Genomic DNA, 7,408 nt, shown 5'->3' with positions numbered 1-7,408 from the left:
TATAGCCACTTTGTCAGCTGCATGATTTTACAGTGTAATCTCTTATAAGTCAGTACTGTGAAATTAGGCTTTAGAAGGTGACTGTTTTCTCTGGTTTCTAAACTCATCAATGAAGTAATTGGTCAAAGAGCTTTTAAAGAATATTCATTTTGGTTTTGTATGGAGCTTTAGATCTATTTAAAAATGTCATCATGTGAGTGCAGTTTTAAAAGTAGTTTCAATTAAAAAACATAGTTTCAATTAAAAAATGTAGTTTCAGTACAGTTGTAGTTATTACTGTATATATAACATACATCTAAAATAAGCTGGTGTCCGTGTGGAGAATAGTGTTGTTAACTGAGCCTGTTTAGAAATTAATCTGAAGTAGAAAAAAACTGTTTGCATTAACCCTTGCTCAAAATTCCATACTCTTTTGAAAAAGCCTCTTAATGACTTCCCCAGGGCCAAATTAACTTCTCAGTTCTTACAGCAGAGTCACTAAGAGCAAGTACAGCAAATTTCATTCTATTGTACAGCATCATTTTAATGCACATTTGTTTTTCTAAGATGCCTCTATATTGCTGTGTTGGATTAAGAAGCAACTTCTAAATTTTGATATATTGATACTCAAGACACTTATTAGCGAGACAAAAAGAAAAAAAAAAAAGCTGACCAAGTAATACCAAGCTTCTATAAGCCATCATGTCAATTTACAATGCTTGCAGACTTAAAGCAAGTTTCAGGGCTTGTAGAGTTCTACTTTAATTATCAAATACATTGTCATCTTTGTTTCTCTGAGTTTACTACTATTCCAGAAATACAGTAGTTCATCTCAGTTCTTGAACTGTGTGGCTGAGGTGTGGCTCATGACTGGTGCACTCTGTGAGCATATTTCTAAGTTGTGTTCTTTTAATCTCCTATTCAAAAGTCAGATGCATATAGAGAAAAGGGATACTGGATATCTTGTACATCTGGTGAGAACTGCAGAAGTGCTTGTGGGGAGGATCTTTGAGGCTAATTTTATATTTTAGTTTGTGAAGTAATATCAAAGTTACTGCACACAACATCCCTGGAGACAGCCGTGGCTCCAAACTTAACAAAATGCACAATGCTTGTCTTGCAGAATGGGAAATTGAGCTTAAATTCAGTTCAAGCCTCCAGAGAAACAAATTCAAAGTGCTAGTTTTTCCTGATACAGATGAGGTGTTTCAGAAACAATTGTGAAATTTCTGCCACCTCTAGTCACACCTTAAACAAAACAGCACATAAAGAAGCTGGTCACCTGTAAAAGAGGGTTTTCTGTAGACTTGATGGCTTCCCAGTTGCATGGGTGCCTCCTATGAAGCAGGAAGAGAAGACCTGTGACTGAGGATGGAGTGGGAACTGGGGTTTCCCCTGTTTAGATTACCCTAAACTACTGCAAGTAGCATGTGATGCTGAGAGTTTCTTTTAACACTGATTAGAAACTATGAGAATGACTGTGTCTCTTCAGGGTTGTGGCTAACTGATAGACTGCATTATTTTAGCACAAAACCAGTGTAGTTTAAGTAGCTCAGGTAAAAGTTTAAAATTAATACTTTAAACAAGTAACTTGGTGTAGGAACGTTTTCCTTCATTCTGTAGTTTACTGGTAAAACTGGGTGAGCCAATATGGTTGCACCTCTTGGTATCTTCCCATCTTTGTCTTGCTATAACAGCCAAGCGTGATAGGCACCAGATGACAGTTTTCTCAGAAAGCTCCTAGCTTGATGGTGCTAAGCTTACAGTCATGTAAGTGAGGTGTTTGAAGGTCATTCTGTAGTGCTGTACTTCCCAGTAAGCAGGACAAATTGCACCCTTGATGCATCTACAGTGGTGCTCTAGGGTTAACAGTCAGTGGAGAGAAATAGGCACTGATTTATGGACTTGGGTGTTTTTTGGTAAGTCTTAGTTGTGTTCCTATCTGATGATTAGGTACTTTCACAACACGGGAGCTGGCTGCTTTCTAGCTGCAGGAGAGCAATTGAGTATCTTTGCTTCAGGTATCTTTGCTTTTGGTGTTAGTAGTTTCCTGTACCTTTTGCTTGTTTATTTTATGTATTAATGTAGTTGCAGCTTGGAGCACCTGATCCAGATATAGTATAAATTGTTCTTTCCCACACACCCCATTGGGCGTGTTTCTGGTGGTGTATGTGGAGTTGTTAATGCACAATAAGTGCGTGCTTCAGCTTACATCATAGTGACGTGCAGAAGACCTCTTAAGTGAGGTAAGCTAATCAGAAACAATACCCTTTTGCTTCATAATAAATAATTCAGGAGCAAGCATTATTCTTTACATTCAAACACCGTCGTAGTCTGTTGTAACTTTGGTGTGTAGACAAACTCTGCTGAGCCTTATCTTCAGGAGCAGCTTGGGAAAATTTAGAGAAATCAAAGTTGTGTAGTGAATGCAACATAAATTAAAGGATTAAGTTACAGGCCACTCTCTCATCTGCATAAGAGTTTAATGCATATAAAACATTAATTTAACCTCTGAATGTGATACCTAATTTTTCTCTGTCTCTGAGAAGATGAGTTTTGAGAATCTGTTCTACAAAACCAGATGATCATAACACAAATAGTAATCTGGTAAGTATTTAGCCTCAGAGTCTGCTTCTGTCCATTACTTCTTTAAACCCAAGTTTACCAAGTACAGAGGCTTTGGGGCTCTGCTCGGTTTTCCACTGCTGCCAAGTTCACAACCCACAAACAGGAAATAAAACTGTCTATCACAGAGATAAGGTCTTCTAACAGCCCAACCCCCAAAACAGTGAATTGGGCGGAACTGGTCAATGAGAGCACCTGATTTAAGGTGAAGGCATTCTGGCAAACAGTGTGTCTGGGCCCGTGTCTATGGGTAACTGTGGCCTTTCTTTCCTAATCCAGTTATCAGTAAAAGCTGCTCTGGCAGCAAGATGCAGAGCTAAACCATTAGGAAAGCTAATAGCTGTATCTGGGGACAGGTTTTTAGCAGGAGAGGAAGAATGGGGTGCTAAGATGGCTCTAGGGATCTCCCCTCTCTACCCCATGCTAGCAGCTTCTGTTACAGCATGTGTGTATGAGCAGCGTCCCGCTCATGTGCTGACATCCAGCCCTCCCTTCTCATCACAGCTGCAGGCAGCCATAGTCCTGAGCTCATCTATGAGGGCTTGTCTACACACATCTGATCAGAAGTTATTCTGGAATAACCATGCTTAATTGTGTGCCTATGTTTGTATGTGTGTGTGTGCCTTTATATTTTTCAATAAGCATAAACTGTTTCAGCCAAACAAAAGCAATGCTTTGGAGTAAGAAGTCCTGTGCTCAGAGACTTAGTTGGGACTAGCCAGTGCATTTTGAATGCCTGTTGTACTCTCATCTGCATCAGCTGTTACGTATAAATGAGTCCTTGGAAGATAATTACAAACTTTCACTGAGACGAGTCCACTTAAGCTATGGATAAGCAAAGTTAACTTAAACTTGGTTTGTTTTCTTAATGAGCAAGAACAGTTTGATCCACTGTTCAGAACAAACCTTACTCTATACAAGTTAAGTCTTTGCATAAATCAGTAACTAATGGGCAGGTGGAAGTGTGATTAGGATGTTAGGTTTTCCTGCCACACTCGGAGCGAGGAATACTAACTGTTTCAGCTGTTTTAGAAAGGGGCTCCTGGCTAGTTAAACTTCTGCATGTAAGGTAAGGAGTTTCATGTCAACAGCAGGATTGGAGGAGAGGTTGGAATTAAGGTCCCCTAAATACCCCCAAATCAAGCTAGTGTCAGTGGTCTTTGTTTTATGGATATCTGCACAGAGGTTTCATCAGCAGTTCTTGTCTTGTTACTCCTACTAGTTCAACCTCGCTTCTGATAGCAACAGTGGGAGGCCCAATGCAGAGACGGCTCCGAGGGACCAGTGTTTCCTCAAGGCCCCTGCTTTCCCAGGGCTTGCCTGTGAACTGCAGTGCTTGAAATGTTGAGGACTGCCAGCTTCTTGGACAGCAAGTGCTCACAGTGGTGGGAAGTAAGTGTGAGGCAGATGAGACCAAGGCTTCCAGTAGAGGGATCACAAAGTAGAACAGTCCAGCAAAAGCACTGATACATGGATTTTCTCATCTTTCACTCATATCCACTGTCCAAACAACCTCATAAGAAATGGCAGCTTTTCACAGCTTGCAGTGACTCAAAAGTAAATTAAACGAGTGCTCTCAGTATTTTATTTCTGTCCTTACAGAAGTGACCACTTCTCTGGTTGTTTAACTAACAGTTTCTACATTTAAAAATCATGTGTGACTCCTATAGTACGTCCTCTGTTGCCATGTGCACTTTGCTGGTCCCATGGCTAAACTGGACTGAGCTACTGCTTGAGCAACCTGCATTTTCAGAACCACCTTAGTATTCCTCAGAAATTCCCAGTTTACCCCTGCAACATCTTTATTTCATGTAGCAAACTAGAATAAATGAAGCAATTAGAAGATGTGTGATTGTCCTTACTGAATGTGGGAACAAGCTAAGCTCTCTGCAGTAATGCCAGGTCCATGAAGAGGTTATAAGCTTTGGGAATAAGTTTTTAAAAATAATTCAAACTATATTTTAATGTGGCAACCTTATTTATAGACGAGGCAATTCTGAGCCACAGCTGTTGGTGAGATGGTGTTTTCTTAAGGAAACAGTTTATTTCTCTGTTACTGAAAGAGATCAGTAGTAACTTTCACCAAGCTACTGTCCAACTTGGGTTACAGCTGGGAGGATGGGACAGGGACTTGAAGAAAGTTGTGCCCAAGTTCTCCATTCCTGGAAAAGATGCACGATTTTAGCTGAAATCAGCAAGGATGATAGACTTGGAGGTGAGTGTTCCCAGAGTCTCCAACAAGCAGCTTTGACCTTTCTGTGGCTTTTTTGGTATGATAAATATTTGTAGTCCCCTGTGAAGGTTCTCTGAAGATTGTCTAATAGGAGTGGTCAGGTCAGCCAAGGTAGCCCCTTTTTATTGAAGGGGCAAAACTACACATGAAATTCCACAACCATTGAGCTTGTGAGACCCAAGTTTCTTGTTTTCTCAAAAGAAAAATCCACAAATCCACCTGTATTTTCATTTTTGCCTTCCTCCTGATGCTCGAAGAATCAGATGCGGAGATGCTGTCAGTGTTCCTGGGATTCACCTTGGGAAGCCAAGACTTTGTTACTAAATATCTGGAATTGGACCTAAAATGATTCTCTCACTGGGGACTCATAACACAATCTGCTGCCTTGAAAATTCTTACACAAAACAGCCTGTGGGACCAGGATGGCTGGGAAGCAGAGAAACTAATACGGCACTCTGGGCCACGGGGAGCAAGGCAGAGCAAAAGCTAAAGCTAAAGCCCCACTGGGAAATTCATTAACCACAGCTCCTACAGCTGCTGTAACTTCCTGCTCTGTCACTGTCTGGAGTTTTTCCTCAAGTCCCACTCCCTGAAGACAATTCCAGTGTCATGGTCAGGACTCTGAGGTTTCTCACCTGCCAAGGTGCTGCTTCCTCCCCTCTCCTCTTTGCTCGGGTGACAGGTCTGACCCCAGGGGGTGCAAGAACTTAATTGCATGGGCAATGCAAGGGCTCCCCATCTGTCTAGTCACTCTCATGAGGGGAAAAGGGAAGTTATTTACCATTGTCTTCTTGCTTTTGCTTCTCTCCCGGCCTACACCAGGAAGTCTCAAGTGCCCACAATGACACAGGAGAGAGAGTTACCACTTGCAGGCTGGCCCATGCATAGGGGTGGTTTTTGTAGCCCAACCTTCTGGGCTAGAGAAGTTGCCCCTTGAGCTGTTGTGCTGCATTATCTGCCTACAGGCCTATGAAAGAATCTCTAGCCTTGGAAAAGTTAAACACAAGGCCATTAGTAGAGAACACGTATCCTAACACCCATTTCATCTGACAGGAGGAGAAAGTGAGATAATATAGTGCATGAAAAGGAGTTTACATAGGTGGTTACAAATCTCTGATCCCTTGGGTAGTGCGGTCTCTGCAGGTAGCTCCAGTGTCCCTGTGGGCAGTTGTTTTCTGTCAAGCACCTTTGACTTCTTGCCAGGTAGGAGCCAGTTTCACATGCAGCCTTTTCAAACAGAAAGGCCCACACATGGAAGACCCTTACTCCTTAAAAAGGACAAAGTAATGCATCATTTGCAGAAACATGGAGACAAGTCCTTCCCTGCCCTACCAGTACCCTTTGAACATCATGTCATACCCACTGGTGCTGTGAGGCATGTGCAGTGGTACCCTCCAGGAATGGCTCCAGATCTATATGACAACCCTGGCTGAACTGCTTACTTTTCAAGGATCATGATGTTTAGGCCAGATCTGTCACTTGAAGCCATTCAGGAAGGCTCCCATTCAAATTAGTGGGTTTCACTGGGAGGTGGAGTCTTTCTCTGCTGGAATTGCCACTGCTTGTGTGCCAGCAGCAGCAGAACAAACTCAGATAATTTCTCTTGATAAATAGCTGCCTTTTCATTGGATGGCCTGGCAGCACTCTGGACTAGACAGATCATTGACTTTCAACCTGGTGTTCCACAAAAGGGTCCTACTGCTGTTCTGTCATACAGCTTTACCAGTGCTGTGGTCCCTGTCTCACAGTAACCGAGCCATGAGTTTAGGCTGCAGCTCCCCAGTCAAGCAGAAGAGCTGGAGGACAACTGAGATACAAAGGGGAGGAGATATAAAGCTTGCAAGAGACACTTCTCAAACAGCTCTTTGTAGTAGTATTGTGTCTCCAGTCATCAAATCACTGCCCACTGTACCTCTGAGCATTCCACTGGATTGATCAGGCTACAAGTTCCTGGTAAAAATTGTTATCTGGATCTTACAATTACTGGAAAAAATGGTTTTCATGTCAAACTACTGGATCATATTGTTTCTTTGCAAATCCTTGAGCATGAGTACCTCTGCCTTCTTCTCCAGATAGTTATTCTGTGTTAGATCAAACTGTAGATTTTAATCCTGGTATAAGTCTTTCAGTTTGCAGTTTACTTCACTTGGACACTTCATTTAACTACTAAATCTGCTTCACATGGCAGATCTGTGGCTGTCTAAGCAGTGTGTGCCCTTGCAAAGAGCAGTGGTTATTAGCCAGCGCCATTCAAGGCAAACTGGCATTTGAAAACAGAGCTCAGACACAGAGAAACAGAATCCACCATGCATGAAAAGCAGATCCAGCACACAAAAACAGCCCCCTCGTTCTTAAATGTGTGTTTTGAACTGACTTTCAACCAGGTGTTTCCACTTTAATTTGATCCCAGGCATTCCTAGAGGTGATGTAAGATCCAGATCCACGAGGTAATAATGAAGTCAAGAGTTGAAAAATTATCAAGGCCTAATCTGGCAATTTAGTCCCTTGTAAATCATTGTGGTTAGTTATTGCAGGGCCATTCTTACCAACCAGTTCCTCTCGGGACTTCGC

Source organism: Pezoporus occidentalis, unplaced genomic scaffold (assembly GCF_034315485.1).
Source record: "Pezoporus occidentalis ecotype Australia unplaced genomic scaffold, CSIRO_AGI_Poc_V1 ctg4, whole genome shotgun sequence".
Classification (NCBI taxonomy): Eukaryota; Metazoa; Chordata; class Aves; order Psittaciformes; family Psittacidae; genus Pezoporus; species Pezoporus occidentalis.
Note: the sequence above shows the minus strand (reverse complement) of the source record.